Source organism: Colossoma macropomum, unplaced genomic scaffold (genome assembly GCF_904425465.1).
Source record: "Colossoma macropomum unplaced genomic scaffold, Colossoma_macropomum, whole genome shotgun sequence".
Classification (NCBI taxonomy): Eukaryota; Metazoa; Chordata; class Actinopteri; order Characiformes; family Serrasalmidae; genus Colossoma; species Colossoma macropomum.
The window spans coordinates 31979154-31997884 of NW_023494805.1; the positions used below are offsets into that span (position 1 = coordinate 31979154).

Below are 18731 nucleotides of genomic sequence, written 5' to 3' on the forward strand. Positions count from 1 at the left end.
CTTTTAGCTGGATCGCATGAATGTGTCCAGTGCTCACTGGAGTGGTTTTCAGCTGAGTGTGAAACAGTTGGTATGTGGATCAGCACCTCCAAGTCTGAGTCCATGGTCCTAGCCAGGAAAAGGATGGCATGCCCACGCTAGGTAAGGGGAAAGGACCCGCCCCAAGTAGAGGAGTTCAAGTGTCTCAGGGTCTTGTTCACGAGTGATGGGAAGAGGGATCGTGAGATCGACCGCAGGCTGGGACAGGCGGTAGCAGTAATGTGGTCACTGTACCAGACTGTAGTGGTGAAGAGGGAGCTGAGCCATATCGCAAAGCTCTCTGTTTACCGGTTGGTTTACATCCCAACACTCACCTATGGTCATGAGCTGTGGGTGATGACCGAAAGAATGAGATCATGAACACAAGTAACGGAAATTAGCTTTCTTTGCAGGGTGGTGGGCTACACTTTACTTGATAGGAGCTCGGTCATCCAGGAGGAGCTCAGAGTAGAGCCTCTACTTCTCTGCATTGAGAGGAGCCAGTTGAGGTGGTTCGGGCATTGCTGTAATATCCCTGGTGGTTTCTAGGGTATGGCTAGGCCATTGCTGTGGTATCTCAGTTGGTTGCTAAGGTGTTGCCATGAAATCCCAGGTGGTTGTTAAGGTGTAGGCCTTTGCTGTGATATCCCAGGTGGTTGTTAAGGTGTTGCTAGGCCATTGCTATCATATCCCAGTTGGTTGCTAAGGTGTTGCCATGAAATCCATGGTGGTTTCTAAGGTGTCGCTAGGCCATTGCTATCATATCCCAGGTGGTTGCTAAGGTGTAGCTATGAAATCCCAGGTGGATTCTAAGGTGTTGGTAGGCCATTGCTGTAATATCCCAGGTGGTTTCCAGGGTGTTGCTAGGCCATTGCTGTAATATCCCAGGTGGTTGCTAAGGTGTTGCTATGAAATCCATGGTGGTTTCTAAGGTGTTGCTAGGCCATTGTTATAATATCCCAGGTGGTTGCAAAGGTGTGGCTATGAAATCCCAGGTGGATTCTAAGGTGTTGCTAGGCCATCGCTGTAATATCCCAGGTGGTTTCTAAGGTGTTGCTAGGCTATTGCTGTAATATCCTATGTGATTGCTAATGGGTTGCTATGAAATACCAGGTGGTTGCCTAGTTTTTGCTAGGCCATTGCAATGGTAACCCAGGTGGTTGCTAAGATGTTGCTGTCACACTACATGTTTCCCCTGAGGTCCTCCGTACACCTGTGAACTTCAACTCCCATAATGCCTCTGGTTGTGATGTCATAGTCACAAACCTGCCATCAACCAATTGTGGACAGTTACACAGATCCTCCTCTCCTAAGTTCTAATCACTCTCACCTGTTCTCATTAGCTCTGTTTGTATATATATCAGTTCATTTTGTTCACTCTTTGTGATGTATTGCCAATTGCCTTGTCTATTGTGTACTGAGCATTCTTGTCAGATTTTCCTTTGTACTTTGATAGTTTTGATGTTTGTTTCTCTTGCTGCTGACCCTGACTTGTTATGGACTCGGATCTCGGTTTCCTGAAGTACCTGTTTGTTACTGGTTCTGACCTGGCCTGGATTACTGACTAACCTCTGGCTTTGCCGTATTGTCAATAAAGCTTGCTCATTTTACTTCTGCGAGCATCTGGGTCATCTGCCTAATGTGACGGATGCTATGAAATCACAGGCGATTATGGAAGAAAAGCAATTTTTCTAAGTGAAGATAAGTTATCACATCGTCTACAGGGAACTATGGCAACATTTTAGTGGACAGTTTGGAATTTCTACTTACTTGCTGGAAGAAATAAAATGTAAAATTTACTTTTGCATGGGCCACATTTTATGTAACCCCCCCCCCGTTACATTCAGCAAGCAAACAGCAATTGTGCATCAAAAGTGTTAGCTTTAGAGGATGTTAACTTGTGTTCATTAATTTTTATATGTAGACAAAACCATGACGGCCATAATCTATCCTGTTTTTACTGCATCAATTATGGTCCAGTGGGCTGATAGGTGAGTCACAACCTAACCTAAAGACCTTATAGACTAGACAGATAAGGCAGATAACCGACTCAGTTTTAAATGATGACTCCCACTGTTTGAATACTAAATTTCAGCTTCTTCCCTCCAGATGTAGGTTTGTAGTCCCAAAGTGCAACACAAAGTGGTATAAAAAATAGCTTTGTTCCAACAGCCATTACCCAGATGAATAAACTGTAATGTTGCAAAGAGGACTGAAACCTTGAGTACTTATTTTTTATATATTTGTCATTGTCATTTGCTTGGTGTTGTTTGTAAAAAGTGCATTAAGATGGATGCTGACTTCTCTGCTGCAAACCAAATCTACCTATGGGTACAAATGGGGGTGCACAAACTTTTGCACACAGTAATCATTGTCATTTGTTTCAACCTACGTCAAAAGGGTCTGTATGGATTCCACCCTCAAAGCATTTGTTCATAATGAATTGGTCATGATGACTTATCTTCAGTTATATGTATGGACGTTCTCTTGTGAATGCTAATTTTGCAGCATGGAGGTTATTGTAAGCTGATTTGGGGTTTGTCTAAATATTCAACATAGGGCTTAGAACTATTTCCGTGTATAAAAAAAGGTAAAAGAGCAGGTTGCAACAAACACGCTGCATGTCAGAGGCATCAGAGTTGAGCTTTTCTGACAGGAAGTTCAGACGCAGAGCCACACATCTACTTCAAAAGAGATGAAACTGGTTTGCTGCAAAAAGTCTCTTTTATCCTTCAGCATTAATGAAGAGACAGCAACATCTTCAGATTGCAGCTTCAGTGTGCCCATGGATGAGGAGTATGATGTGAAATGAACAGTTGATGGAGTAGTATTTCCAAAAAAAAACCCTAATTTACACCAATTTCCCGTATACACCAAAGGTGCATACTGTGCAAAAGTCAGATACTTCATTTATTTCATTTCCAGTCAAAATGGCCTTGAGGGTAATCACTTCTCAGGAGATGTAAGATAATCCACTTGCATAACAAAGCTGAAAGTCAGAGCAAAATAAGTAGGAAAAACAGAAGTTTCCAAAACTGGAGACTCCTGACAACCACCCGCAAGACCTGGACAACCAAAACTGTCCCCATCAGATAAACAACACCTAAAGCTTTGAGAGAGGAGGAAGTTAAACTCCACTCTTCTTCACGTCTGAAACAATCCACTGATGTTGTAGGTGATAGAAGTCACACAGGGAGTAAATTATTGGGGGGGTCACTATCGACTATCCACTATCCCATTTCACCCCTTGCCACCACTTAGCCCTTACCCCTCCATTTTGCGCGTTCACATCTAGGGGTAGGGTGTCCCGATTTCTGTTGAGATAGAGAGGCAGGGTGAAGTGTTAGGGCTACATGGCCGTCCAAACGGAGATTTTACAGAGGCAACGCTCTAAACGGGGTGTTGTGAGAGAAATTTCAATAACCATTGTAATATTTTAGTTTTATGTTGTTTCAATGTATTATGATCCTTTTCTTCATAACAAGCATAAAAAACACTAATAACATGCTAATGTCTCGGTAGCTAGCTAGCCAACTTTCCCGTTCCACCTTAAATAGTCCGACAGTATTGACGCCTGAAGCGCCAGAATGTAGCTGCTGTTCCATTTAAGACGGAACAGGAAAATGTGAATGAGAAGCTGGTGGATAGTTGACTTCAGCTTCGTATCACCAAAGAATTAGAGGGGGGTATTAATAAAAAATTATTTAATATCAATGTAGAAAATAATCACATCCTCCTTCTTGAAGGCATATGATACCCTAAAATTGAAATTCTGATGACCAGCAGTGAGGTTGCTGAACTTTACCCTCCTCTGCTATCACTGCAGACTGGCAGGGTTGCCTACAGAGCACCACTAGTAGCTGTTAATGAAGTAATGCTCTTTTTTATTTGAAGCTCACATTTCATACGGGAAGATTTCAACCACTACCTGAGTTTCAAGGGGCAGGGTGACACAAACAAAGAGTAGGGGTAAACGTAAGAAATAGGATTGGGCCTTAAACTCCCTATAAAGACAAAAGTTGAAAAAGGGGTTAAATACTGTATAGTGAATGTTGTTGTTCTTCACATACATAAGATTACAATAATTTTTATTGCTATTTTAATATTTTATTGCTATACTATAATCAACTGCATTTGGGTTAAGGGTGAATTTTAAATGAGATCTTTCACTCAAATATAGCTTAAGGAGTTCTCATTATAAGATAATAATAAAGTATCACTAATGAGAAGCGCATGACGTACACAGAAGTGGTGGAAACAAGTGGCCAAGCCACACCGCTGGCCTGTGAACTGAACTATTCCTCTGGTTGTTGCCGAGGGGAAGTGAATAGCATGGCTCTGAGTCACTGTCTCTCCACACCCTCCCTAGAAGACAATATTTGGAGGCACCACAGTTTCAGCAGAAACGAAACTAACCAGTGCCATCCTGCTTTGGTGCTGCCAGCCTCTCCTTTATCCTCCAGTATGGAAGAAATGGGTGAAGAGCCTGGTAGCCGGTGTCCAGATTTCAGCACCGCTGGACCCCCAGACGTGGAGTGTGATGCGTGTGTTGGAAGGAAGCGTAAAGCCGAGCAGTCCTGTTTGGAGTGTGTGGCTTCGTATTGTGAAGCCCATCTGGATCTGCACAACACTCTGCACGCTGGGAAGAGACATAAGCTGGTGGAGGCGACGGAGAGGCTGCAGGAGAGAACCTGCCCCGAGCACGGAAAACTGCTGGAGGTCTTCTGCCGCACGGATCAGCGGTGTATCTGTCACCTGTGCATCACTGATGCACACAGGACTCATGATGTCATCTCCATTGAGGTCGAGGTGGCTGAAGCCCATGTAGGTAGTTTGAATTTTGTAGTCAAGCTATAATTTCACACAGGGGAGCAAAGTACAAGGGGGTTGAAGGGGCAAGGCCCCCCAATTAAATTTTTCAAAATGTCTGCATAATTGAATCGTTGAGATGTGTGCAAACTCTTTTAGAGTGGTTTGATGTGAAGTGGTTCACTGTAGAGATACTTCTCAATGCATTTCTTTACAGTGGTGGTGATAGGAACCAGGCATCACAATGTCTCCAGTGCAAATACAGCCATTTTATTTACTATCCAAACTTTATAGGTAATGTTTACAAAGGTAACGTGGTCGCAAATCTAGAATATGTTTTTCTTTTGGGGACTACTTTGCCTTAAAAATGCCCTGTGAAGAATATATTGTAAGTTTCTAGGCAAAATCACATCTCAAAACCATCGTAAACAATGTCTCCGTCAACAAGCAGCATATGCATGTACCATTCTGTGAGGTAGCTTATAGGGCAATTAAACACTTCAGATATCTGATTATCACATTTCTGACTTGATAAGTTTCTTTACACCCTTAAAAATGTTGGTTCTTCAAGGGTTCTTTAGTAAAGAAATGTCTATATAGAACCATGAACATTTTAAGAACCCTTTCCATGATTAAAAGGTTCTTTGCATCATGAAACGTTCTTTAGACTGTTCAAGAATGTGCTGTAGATGGTTCTATATACAACCTTTTCAAAAAAGGTTCTATATAACCAATAAGTGTTCTCCTATTATTATGATGTCAGGCTTGTTACAATAGAAGAACGCTTTTTATGCTATATTAGAGTTTCTTGAACATTAGAGTTGCTTGTTAGCTACTAACATTAGCTGGCCAACTTATCTTGCTAGGCAGCTAGCCAGCTACTGCCACCAGTGTAGTGCTACGTGGCTAGCCTCTAGCTAGCTACTGCTACAGTAGTGGTGGCTAGGCACCTAGCCTCTACTGCTATTATTGTGGTGGCAAGGCAAGTAGCATCTAGCTTGTTAGCTACTGCTACCATGATAGTGGCTACCCTGCTGAAAAAAATAGCACAGGCCAACACACATTCTAAGCTGGTCTATCTTGGAAAATCCTGGCCTGGTGCTGGTTTAGCTGGTCACCCAATATAAAATCCTGGTCAAGCAGCATGATTAGCATCCAAAGCACAACACAATCTCAATATATGCTGGTTTAGCTGGTGTCCATTCTTGCAGGGTAGGCAGATGCAGTTGCAAGCTACTCCTACTGTGGTAGTGGCTAGGCCTCTAGCTTGTTAGCTGCCACTACCATGGTTGTAGCTGTAGGCAAGTATCCTCTAGCTTTTTAGCTGCTGCTACCATGGTAGTGGCTAGGCAACTAGCCTCTACAACTACCATGGTAGTGCAAGTAGCCTCTAGCTAACTAGCTACTGGGTATTGGGTACCCTGTTGAAAAAACAGCAAAGGCCAGCACACATTCCATGCATCCAAAACACAACACAAACACAACATATGCTGGTTTTCTAGTAATGTAGGCAGATTTCCTGTAAGCCTTTGGCTTGCAAGCTACTCCCACTGTGGTAGTGGCTAGGCAGCTAGCCTCTAGCTTGTTAGCTGCTGCTACCATGGTACTAGCTATAGGTGGGTAGCCTCTAGCTTTTTAGTTACTGCTACCTGGTTGGCTAGAACTAGCTAGGTATAATTAGCAATGGCAGACAATAAATTAAACTTAAAAAAAAAATGGGAGGAAAAAAGCTGATGCTCGAAATGTTATTGCAGTTTGCATCATAACGTTATGCTGTTTAATTGATACTGAACATAATTTTGATTTATTGGATTTTCAGATTAAGCTTGGGACTTTAAAGAGCACGATTACTGACAGAATTAAAACAAGACAGAAGGAAGTACAAGAACTAGAGCAGGCAGTTGAGGCCTTCAAGGTTAGTTCACCTTTCTATTCATTTATGAAATTTATGTGTCTATATATTTTACAGTTCAAAAGTTTGGAATCACTACCGATCCATCTGCCTCATGGATCGTGAATTTTCAAATATGGGGCATTTCTCAATTTTGTTCCAGCAATCTTTGACTTAGTTTAAACGTATTAACCTTTTAAACTTTTGAAGGATGATGCATATTATTATCTATGTGGTGTCCAAACAGACATCAGCAGAGAATGCAATGGAGGAGACTGAGAAACTGCTTACTGAGCTGATCCACTCCATGGAGAAGAGGCAGTGTACGGTGAGGGAACTTATCAGAGCTCAGGGAGGAGGCTGTGATGATGAAGGCCAATGAACTATTAGATCGAATGCAAGAGGAGCTCACTGAGCTGAAGAGAAGAGATGCTGATCTTCAGTATGTGGACCAGCTCTCTCAAGAAGACAATGACATCCGTTTTCTACAGGTAAGACGTCTACTTAAAGTGAAGGTTTGGCCAAAATCAAATTTATGAAGGTTCTTTATTAGCCCATATGTATTCAGAGAGCCAAGATATGTTTGGTGTCCAAAGATTGCTTCTTTAGTTTTGCACTGGAGCTGCAAGCCTTCCATTAGTGCTAATGTCCCTAATGTAAGCTAATAGGCCTCAGTTAGCAATGTGCTCAGTTAACTACCTAAATAATCACACACTAGTCTGCAACTATGTATGTTGTTTAGCTAAAAACAATAGTACCAACCCTACTGAAACGGGAATGTTCTCCTGTTTTTGTCCATTTTAATAGGGACAAAACCATAAAAAGGAGGAAATTGTGTGAATTGGATGTTTAGCCCTTACGGATATATACTCATCATAAACTTATAAACACCTACCATGTACTGTCACTCACTTGCCACTTTTAAGCTCCACCCACTCTCTGTCTCGGCTCCATGTACTAAAGGGCTATAGGATGGCTAAGGGACCTGAGCCACCAAGCCAACTGTCAGCAGTTGGACATTGTCAGGGTGTGGGTGAGCGTTGGTTGCTGACCATTGCCCATAGTTTATGAGGTGCGTCCTATGTGCCATTTTGGGTGACTGAATAGGGGGATTTCGTCCATTGTGGTTGCTTGGGCGCCGCCCTACTGGTTACTGCCTGCAACAAAAAAAAACCCAAAACAAATAACCATAATGAAACACATATCTGTTTACTGTCTACTAAAAACTTGTTTTTGTTTGATATATGTCTGTGAAACTTTCTGGAGCATCAACAAAAATGAAAGCTAGTTTATAAACCATATTTACACGATCTAGGAGAAAAATGCCCTTGACCAGTGAAGTGGCTGTTGCTACGCAAAATTAACACATTGCTTTAAAATGATTGGCCACATTTTTACTTGTCAAAAGCTTTGGTAATGGTACATAGCCTGCTTTGTCCTTTTAAGTCTGCTTGAGAGAACTCATGTTGAAAACGTGCATGTTAAGTGGACATCATTCATGTTTAAATAGGACAAAGGCCAGTTTTGGTCAGTATATCCAAAGGAGTTTTATAATTGTGCACTATAGTATGTTAATGTCATGATCTTTCAGCTCTGTGGCTTCAGGCCTGTATGTTTTGGGATGTCATTTGCTAGATATCCATAATTTTATGTAGTTTAGCCTTGACTTTAGCCTTGACTTTAGCCTTGCGTTCAGCCTTAAGGCGTCGTTATAAGAGAAAGCTGTTGTGCCTAGGAAAAGGGCTGTCAAGTGCATGAATTCCACACTGGTCCAAGCTTGTTTATCCTTGTTTATGCCGGTTTGGTGCTGGTTTAGCTGGTCACCCAGCATGGCCATGCTGGTTGACCAGCATACCAGCAACCAAAACACAACGTATGCTGGAAATAAAGGCAAGTAAAGAAGTTTTTCCTTTGTTTTCATTTGTCTAGTAACTCACACTCACTTCAGTTGAACAGACTAAAAGTTCTCCACAAGCGACTCAGGTAGCTTTATGTGCATCATTAGAATGACGGGTCTCGCATAGATAATGCTTATGGAAACAAATATGGTTATAATATGAGGAACATTCATTTCATCTGCTACATTGTAGATGACTAGAGACAAAAAAGCAGTAGGGATGCTATAAAATTGGTGTGTCCAGTTCTTACACAAACTGTACATTGGGTTAAAATGGGTTACAGTCTCTAACTGAACCAAAGAATGGAAGGAGCTCAATCTCAGCATGAACATTCACATGTGCCTTATGTTGTCCACAGGGTGTTTCGTCTGTACCTGCCCTACCGGCATCCAGGGATGCTGTTCTGTTCTTTGTCCACCCATACTGTTCATTTGAGCTTTCCACTCAAGCTGTATCAGATCTTATCAAACGACTGAACCTAATTTGCCAGTCATGCTTTACCACAATCTCTGAAAAAGGTTAGTTGGATGGTGCAGTTTTTTCTTTCATTGTTCTTAACCTATAGTGTTCCTACCAGAACCTTACTTGCTGAAAACCCTGTTTTTTTACAGTAAAAAGAGCAGTAATTCTGTCATCTCCAGCTCCGAAGAAACGAGAGGACTTCTTACAATGTCAGTTTTTCATTTCATTTCATTTCATTCAAAAGTTAAAATTTACTTCAACACAGTTTTCCCCCTTAACCCAAATGTAGCCGATTTGTACCAGTTAGCATTGTAGCACTGTGCATTGCCTTAGTCTCAAACTGCATCAGGTTGTTAAATATTCTGAGACATACTTGCTTATGTTGTTTATGTTGATAAAAAATAATGGTAATTAGTTGCCATGTAATGAGCAGATTTGCATATTCCGTCCCACACAGCAATCGGATTTCGGTCTGACTGACTGAAGATGCATTTTACTTCCAAATGTAAATGCATGTGGCTAAAATCTAAAATCCAGATACTAGTCACATGAAGTCACCAGGTGTAAACTGCTGGTGTTTTTAAACACTGTGTCCACTCACTGTCCTCTCTATTAGACACTCCTACCTTGCTGGTCCATCTTGTATATGTAAAGTAACAGGCGATGGCTCCTCTATTGCCACACAGTTTGTGTTGGTCATCCTCTAGTCCTTATCAGTGGTCACAGGACACTGTTGGATGGATATTTTTGGTTGGTGGACTATTCTCAGACCAGTGTTTAAAAATCCAGCAGCACTGCTGTGTCTGATCCACTCGTACCAGCGCAACACACACTAACACGCCACCACCACTGTCACTGCAGTGCTGAGAATGATCCACCACCCAAATAATACCTGCTCTGTGGTGGTCCTGTGGAGGGTCCTGACTGTTGAACAGGGCAAAAGTAACAAAGTATGCAGAGAAAGAGATGGACTACAGTCTGTAACTGTAGAACTACCTATATTGTAAGTGGAGCTGATTGTACATGTAATGTTTATAATCGTAAAATATGATACATGTGTAAAATGTGTTTTCTTTGGGCTTACATGGACATTAGTGAATGTAGTAAAATGTGTTTTAGGCCAAAAGCTTCTCTCAAAACTATTGTCTCAGGCATTAGGCAGAGTATTCATAGCCATTTTATGCAATAACTTGTGCTTTTAACCTCTTCAGACGTCTGGTTCCTATCACCACCACTATGAGCAATTCTGACTTGCTACGTTTCTCTACAACAGATCATTTCACAGCAAAATTATGCGATGATTGAGGTAATACAGTTTACACAGTGCTAACTGGCACGGTATAGGTTTCCATTTCTACTTAGCTACATTAGCATCGTAGCTTCAGTCTAAAACTAAAGAAACAAACATCAACAGATCTGGGCTCACTGGCTACATTTAAGGTAATGGGGGAAACTGTGTACATTCACTACTACTGCCATACCATTACGTTCCATTTTCACTCCTGTATGCATTAACAGTACATCTCTATGCTAATCACAGATGCATCCAAGCTCACACTGAACCTCAATACAGCACACATGACTCTCCGTTTGTCTAACGAGAACAGAGAGGTGACCGCTGTGCCCCTGCTGGAGGATTATGTTGACCACCCAGACAGATTTGACCGCAGAGCCCAAATACTTTGCAACGAGGGTCTACAAGGAAGCCCGCAGTACTGGGAGGTGGAGTACGGTGGAGGGTGTTGGGTGTGCATTGCCGTGTCCTACATTGGAATCCAAAGAAAAGGAAGGTGGGGCCTCTTTGGCAGAAACCGTTGCTCCTGGGGTTTACGCTGTGGCATCACTTCATATTCTTTCTGGCACAATAATAAGAGTTTATCAGTTCAACACAACTGCCGTTGCTCCAGAATAGGAGTGTATCTGGATCATGGAGATGGAGTTCTGGCCTTCTACAATGTCTCAGACAACATGAGCCTCATCTACAAGGTCCAGACCAAGTTCACCGAGCCTGTGTATGCTGGGTTTGGACTGTCTGGGAAAGGCTCTCACATTAAACTCTGTGATTTAAATGAAGATATTCTGAGTGAAAAGGCTTTTTGCTTCAAAAGGAAGCTAATATGAATGTAACCTACTAAAAAGTACATTTCGCTGCTGTCGGAGCAAAACCTCATAGCTCCAAAATGGTAACTTTACAGGAGAAGCAAAAACATACTTTACTTTTAATGTAAGTCAATGGAACCAGAATTTTTTCCAAGTCATTTTGTGTCGTTTCTTTTGGTCCATTCATCATGAAATTTACATACAGTGTGAAGGGCAACAAGCACTTTCAAATTAGATCAAACACTCCATTTTCATTCCATTATGTGAGTGTGTTCTGTGCAAAAGATAGACCTGTCTTAAAGGGGAATTCTAATTTTTCAGAGTGGTTTGATGTGAAATGGTTCACTGTAGAGAAACTTACTGACTCAGATTTCTTTACAATGGTGGTGATATGAACCAGGATCCACAAAATATACCCATTTTTACTGGTGGTGATGGTAAAATAGTGGAAAATCTGAAGAATTAAGTTTTCTTTTGGGACTGTTTGCCTAACATTGTCCTGCATGTACCGCTCCACCATACATGGATTCTTAAAGATATGTTTTTAGCCTGGGTAAAGTGCAATCTTTTAAACCTAGTAATCTCAAGGACTCCCATACGTTTGCATGTGCCGACTTGGAGGGGGCTGTAGGACTTACCCTGAATTCACATAAGATGTGACACGCTGGCATAGCTTAAAGAGAAGTTCCACTGATTTTTGAACATTTCTGCATATTTAATGGTCGAGATGTAAACAAAGTCATTCAGAGTGATTTGATGTGAAATGGTTCATTTGTAGACAAACAGACTCAGATTTCTTTACAGCGGTGATGATGGGAACCAGGGGTCATCATGCCTAAAGTGCAAATATAGCCATTTTTTATACCGTCCAAAACCACCAGTGAACCTACACATCTTCTGAGTTTTATATGTAATGTTAATAAAGGTAAAATAGTGATAAATCTGAAAAATAAATAAATTTCCTTTAGGGACTACTTTGCCTTAGAACACCCTTCATGTATCCCTCCATCATGAATATATTAAAATACATTGATTAAAATCATGTTTAGGCCAAGGTTTTAGCACAAAACATCTGGAAAACAATGTGTCAGACATCAGGCTGATGCATTCATAAACATTTCATGTAATAATTTTATGTGATGTAGCTTTTAGAGGCATTACACTCTTCAGATGTCTGGTTCCTATCACCACCACTATGAACAATTCTGACTTGGTGAGTTTCTCTAGAGCAAAGCATTTCACACCAAGCCAGTCTGAATGCTTTTGTTGACATATTCACCATTTAATTATGTAAAATCTTTGGAAAATCTGTGGAGTTATTTATTAATGGTCACTTTAAGTGCCTTTGTGTGGTTAATTCTTGCCATATAATCGTGAACAGCTTCATTGCAGGGTTTAGTAAAGAAAACCTTTATAAGGGAGTTTCTCCACTGCACATTCAAAAACAAGAACCCACCCAAACATGAACCAACTGAACTTACCAGTTCGAGTTCTAGTTCATTTCCCACCTGCTCAAGAGACACTTGGAACCATTTATAATGGCTTTTTTGGACATTTTAGGTCATTCTAGAGCATCAAATTTGGCTAATTAGCCACGCTATTTTTTCAATCAAACATGAATTCCATGCTGGTCTATGCTGGTTCGTGCTGGTCTAGTGATGGTCATGCTGGTTGACCAGCATACCAGCAACCAAAACACAACATATGCTGATTTTGCTGGTGATCAGCACATTAACTTCCTTTGCTTCTGACTTACATGCAAGCATCCAAAGCACTGCATATGGTGGTTTTGCGGTGACCAGCCATGCTTACATCACCTTAGGCCAATCTTCCAATGTAAATAAAAAAAAGTGCTATCAAAGACAGAGGATCCCTTAGTGGGATTAATACTACTCATTGGCAAAGTGATGTCATAACACAGTGTTTTATGCGTGAACCGCCATTATGGCAGGATTCATCAGTCTGGGCTGGTTTAGAATCGTTGAAAAACACTAACTTTTCTACTTCTTTCCTTGATTTTGGCTCATCTGTAGTTTATGGTCTCAATAAATATGTTTGCAGAGATGCTTAGTCCATTCCCAAACCCTATAGCAGCTCTACCTGTGTTTGAAAACTGGAAAACACATTTGACAACACAGCCTCAAACACAGCAAAAATATACCGTTTGCCAAAGTTCTGTCTGTTCTTTTTGTATCTACTTTGACTTGTACCATAAATGAAGCTGCTTGCATGTTTACAAGCATTTTGATTTTGTCTGTAAGGCTGTACTTCCAAAGTACCACCAACAGAGGGCAGCATGGCTTTTGAGTTTCGTTTGAGGTTTGCTCACTATATAGTTCAAAAGAGGACAAAAATAGCCCCAGAACTTGATCTAAATTTCTGTTACACCACTGCACATTTGGTGAACATGTCATAAGGTACATGTAGGCCTGTACTGGGGGGTTTTCAGACATGTTACTGAGAGAATTATTCACTAAATGCTAACAAATCACACGCTCGCTAGTACACGTGCACATTGCACAGCCCTGTGCTCCTGTATCAGCCTTCGGCAGTGTTCTCCTTCTTCCATCAACCTCCCACCCCCCTCCCTCGCCATGCTCCCCACTGGGAGCGCTCTTTAGTGGAGTGACATGTTTGAGCAACAGAGACACAAAGGCCTCTACTCTCACAATTACACACACACACTTTCAGTCAGCAGCTATGGGGCCCTGGAGGGCCGGTGTAGGGGACAGCACTAAAGCCAGCTGCGCTCGTACCCCCCCCCTCCCTCGTTTCCACACACTTAAAGCCTGCCTAAGGGAAGTAGTGGACAGATCCACACTGCATCAAGGGAGCGAACATAGCAGAGAATGAGAGAGCCTTTCCAAAGAAGAAGGAATGAACAATTGAGCGTCTAATAACGATCCCTGCTTCTAGAGCTGTTTGAATTTCACCGAAGAGATATGAAATGTGTGCTTGGTCTATCAAGCTATCAGTGTGGTTCATAGCCTTTCTCAATCAGGATCTTTTCTAAGGGTCTTTAGAGCGACTCCATCACTTGACTGCGTTTCGTTATCTTCCTATGGAAGTAAGCCGCTCAATTAGCTGCCGTGATAAACTGAAATGAGTCATCAGATGGAATGGTTCTTTATCATGTTATTAGCAAATGTCTATGTTTATGTTAACATGAAATAGCGATACCTCCTTTTTCCTTCCACCTAGTGTCATAATAAATGAAGGAAGCAACATTTCATTTGAATGATTGTTTGTGTTATGCAGCTGTCAGAACAAAACCTTGTATCTCCATTTTTGCCATTTTTCAGTTTTTGTCATAATTTGAAAATAGTGGTTTCCCTTTACGTTGTATGTAAATTTCATGATGAATGAACCAGAAGAAACGGCCCAAAATTACTTAGAAAAAAGTCTGGTTCCATTGACTTGCATTAAAAGTAATGAGTATTTTTCCTTCTCCTGTAAAGTTACCATATAAAGATAAAAATTTTGTTACGACAGCAGCGATATGGTATAACAAAGCAATATTCATACACTTGTAACAATGTCCACCCTCATCAATTTCCATTAAAATACTGTAAAAATGATTTAGGCTTCTTTGCATTGTACCTTTTCCCATATGGTCAACTCAGACCTATGAGGGCTGTTAATGTACGCAGTAATCTGCATTTTCTGACTTTAGTTTGATAGTTTATCCAAAAAATCAACTTACCCTGATCAGCCAAGACATGTTTGGTGTCTTTAGTTTGCTTCTTTAGTTTTTGCACTGAAGCTACAAGGCTAATACAACTAGAATCCCCTGCTTCAAAATCAATACTGCCCTTTTTGATGGGCTCTAAATGCTTGATGCTTAAGGCTTATAAAATCTTTTACTGACATATAAAGCTCTAAACAGACTCACCTCTCAGTACCTGAGTGAACTTATGATGAGCCATCACGCCTACTTAGATCAAAAGGTACTGGGGGTAGAGCCTTTTCATACAAAGCCCCTCCAGCTTTGGAATTACCTTCCAGTCAGTGTTCAGGCCTCAGACACAGCCTCAGTCTTCAAGTCTAGGCTAAAAACATATTTGTTTAGTCAAGTCTTTGGTAATTAGTTTTTCCTTAGATAAAGGATGCAGATCTGGGGGTTCATGGACATAGAATATTATGATAAACTCAGAGTGTTGGTGCTGTCGTCCTACTGATTTAACACACTCACTCAGGTTTGTTGACAGTGGAGCCCTCATGTCTTTGTTAGCTTGTGGCTCTCCCTTTAAGTTAGGCTGTAATATCTCGACCTGCCGGAGTCTCTGCTGCACTCTGTTAACACTGTATACTGTAATCAGTCTCTCTTAACAGAACACTGTCTGTGTTTCTATGATGGTCTGATGCTGTTGCTTCATCTGCCTCAATGGGGTGCCCATCTTCACCCACCCTCTGAGCCAGTTTGACCACACTGAGGGCTTCCTGCAAAACACTGTATACCTGCATGAACTGACCCTCCTGTTGCTGCTGTTGCTACATGCACAGACTCAAACTGTTTAATCATAGCCATTGTTTTACTTGCTTTTCCCCTTTTCTCTATTTTTAATATTTTATATTAATGGTTAAACTTTATTCTCTGTTCATGTTGCTCTTGTGTTCTTGTTTTGCTTGTCGGTGTCGACCACAGGAAGATGGGTTCTTCTTTTGAATAATGGTTCCTCTCAAGGTTTCTTCCTCTTGCTGTTAGAGAGTTTTTCTTTGCCACTGTTGTTTGCTCATGGGGGCTTGGACACATATTTTTCTGTAAAGCTGCTTTGTGACATTGCCTGTTGTAAAAAGCGTTACATAAAAAGTTTGACTTGACTAATATCACTGCGCAAAACCTGTGCATGCATTCTTATTCATCTGTGACAACAAAGATATGTCATAACGAAACGTCTACTATGCATTTGGGTTGTTTATGTTGCCATGGTTACAGTCATTGTGCAGCCTAAATTGCAAACACAGTCCTGATCAGATGAAGAAGTGGTTTTTACAGCTTTTTCATCGAATATGACTGGTTAATGATCGTTGAGTTACATATCTTCAGGATTATGAGACAGTTTTGACATTGACAGTCATTATTGCCAGGCCCTTTAACAAGCTAGCTCTAAACAGCATTTTACATTTTATGCATGAGCTAATTAATTAAAATCTAATCTGTATATGCAATTCAACAATATTAGAATAATTTTGTTTATAATAATATTTTCAAATACCTACAGTGGCTGATATAATTTCTTCTAGAAGTGACCCCCCCCCCAAAATGCCGTTTTGAAATACCTCAGCCCTGCCTTTGTCAAAATCTGTGCATGCCACTGTGACTGAGGATCTAAAAAAATAAAGATCAACTTTCATAATGCAAGAGAAGACTAAAAAATGTAAATGTTCTGCTTACAATTTCCACAGTCTTAAATGTCATTAAGAAATGGAACCTAAGGTGAGGTGCTAAAGTCAAGACAAGATTTGGAAGACAAAGAAAAAACACTTACAAGATTGCTCATAACTGTGCATGCAAAGCAAAACCCCCACGTCACTGTTGTCTGGGTTTTGCATAGGTTTATACTTACGTATGTGTGGAAAGTCTTAACTAAGTCCTTTGTTAACACTAGTTAGTTTCAAACTATCCTTTTACTAAATTTGGTTGCACCACAATTGCTTAAGTCATGTTTAAGAGCAACAACTAACTAATGTGTATGTCGGTTTAACATGAGAGTATGTTGAGATCCAATCTATGAATGGGCTGCCATGAAATACTATTTACAAAGTATATGAATGGCCAGGGCAGCTTGCACTGACTTTTTCCATGGAAAAATATCCACTACAGAAGAGTGTGTATTCGTTAAACAGAATAAAACAGAATGCTTGTTCCCATTTTCTGTTTGTTTTTAAATTTTTCTTTGCAACAAGCGCACATGCTGCTTTTTAAACAATGGTTCCTCGCAATTTAACTCAATAGCAGCCTCAGTTTGACATTTCAGCAGCTGCTGAGTCTCACTGATCTGAAGTTATAGATGCTAGTTTCATACTGAAGTTAAAACCAGCATTTAGCATTTTTAGTTTAGTTAATCAGAAGTCATGTTTTGGTCTTTTTGTGCTTTCTTTATGGTTTCCATTAGTTTCCCCAACATATATATATATATATATATATATATATATATATGTTTATATATATATGACATATACTCACCAAGCACTTTCTTAGGAGCACCTGTACACCTACCTATTCATCAATAATCTAATTAGCCAATCATGTGACATCAATGTAGTACATAAAATCATGGTCAGCATTGTTGGCTGATTGTTGCTGGTTGGGCTGGTTTGAGGATTTCACACAGTACAGTCTCTCGAGTTTACTCAGAATGATGCAATAAAGAAAAAACATCTAGTGAGCAACAGTTCTGCAAACAGAAAAACCTTGTTGATGAGAGAGGTCATTAGAGAGAGGCCAGACTGTGTCAAGCATACAGAAAGGCTACGGTAACTCAGATAACCACTCTGTACAACTGTGGTGAGCAGAAAAACATGTCAGAATGCACAACATGTCAAACCTTGAGGTGGATGGGCTACAACAGCAGAAGATCACATCTGGTTCCATTTCTGTCAGCCATGAACAGAACAGAGGCTGCAGTGGGCACAGGCTCACCAAAACTGGACAGTTGAAGACTGGAAAAACATAGCCTCGTCTGATTAATCTTTTTTTTTTCTGCTGAGGCACACAGACAGTAGGGTAAGAATTTGGTGCGAATAGCATGAATCCATGGACCCAACCTGCTTTGTGTCAGCAGTCCAAGCTAGTGGAGGTGGTGTAATGGTGTGGGAAATGTTTTCTTGGCACGCTTTGGGCCTGTTAATACCAATCAATCGTTGCTTGAATGGCGCAGCCTATTTGAGTACTGTTGCTGACCATGTGCATTTGATCTACATAAGCTACACAAACAATTTTTAATTGAACTGGATTACTATTCGAGTTAACTCAGAATTATTAAGCGCAAATTCTCTGCAAATTCTGATGTCTAGATTACCATGTCATGGTTTCATACATAAGCACATATGCATGCCATACACTTTTAGAGACACCTTGTTTGTAAAGTTAAAAACTGCAGCCTATGTGTTGATGCAGAATTTATGTTAGACATCCTGTAGCCTTTCATCGGTGGTCACTTTGTGACCACAGCGCTGCTCTTGGGCAGGTATTTTTGGGTGGAGGCCCTCTCTCAACCCAGTGGTGAAACTGTAAAAACCCCAGCAACACTGCTGCACCTCACAGAGTCATATTAGCACCACACTCTACCAAGACCTCATCCCAAAAATATCTGATCAACAATGGCCTTGTGGTCAGAAACTGACCAAAGATTAATTGTGCATGACAACAATTGTGCCTGTAGTTATATATAGAGGAGCTACAAAGGTAGGTGGACATCTTAAAGTGGTCAGTGAGTGGAAGAACAAGTGGACAGTAAGTCTATGAGCAGCAAAAAAGGGCTTGGAAATCACCTTGAGGGGAAGGACAAGAATAGTTTTTTTAATTTTTTCAAACTATTGTTTGTCAGCAA

General features: G+C 40.8%; 1 pseudogene; it reads left to right on the forward strand.

Moving 5' to 3' along the window:
• Positions 1 to 4251: 4251 nt before the first annotated feature.
• Positions 4252 to 11199, forward strand: LOC118825409 (annotated as a pseudogene).
• Positions 11200 to 18731: the final 7532 nt, after the last annotated feature.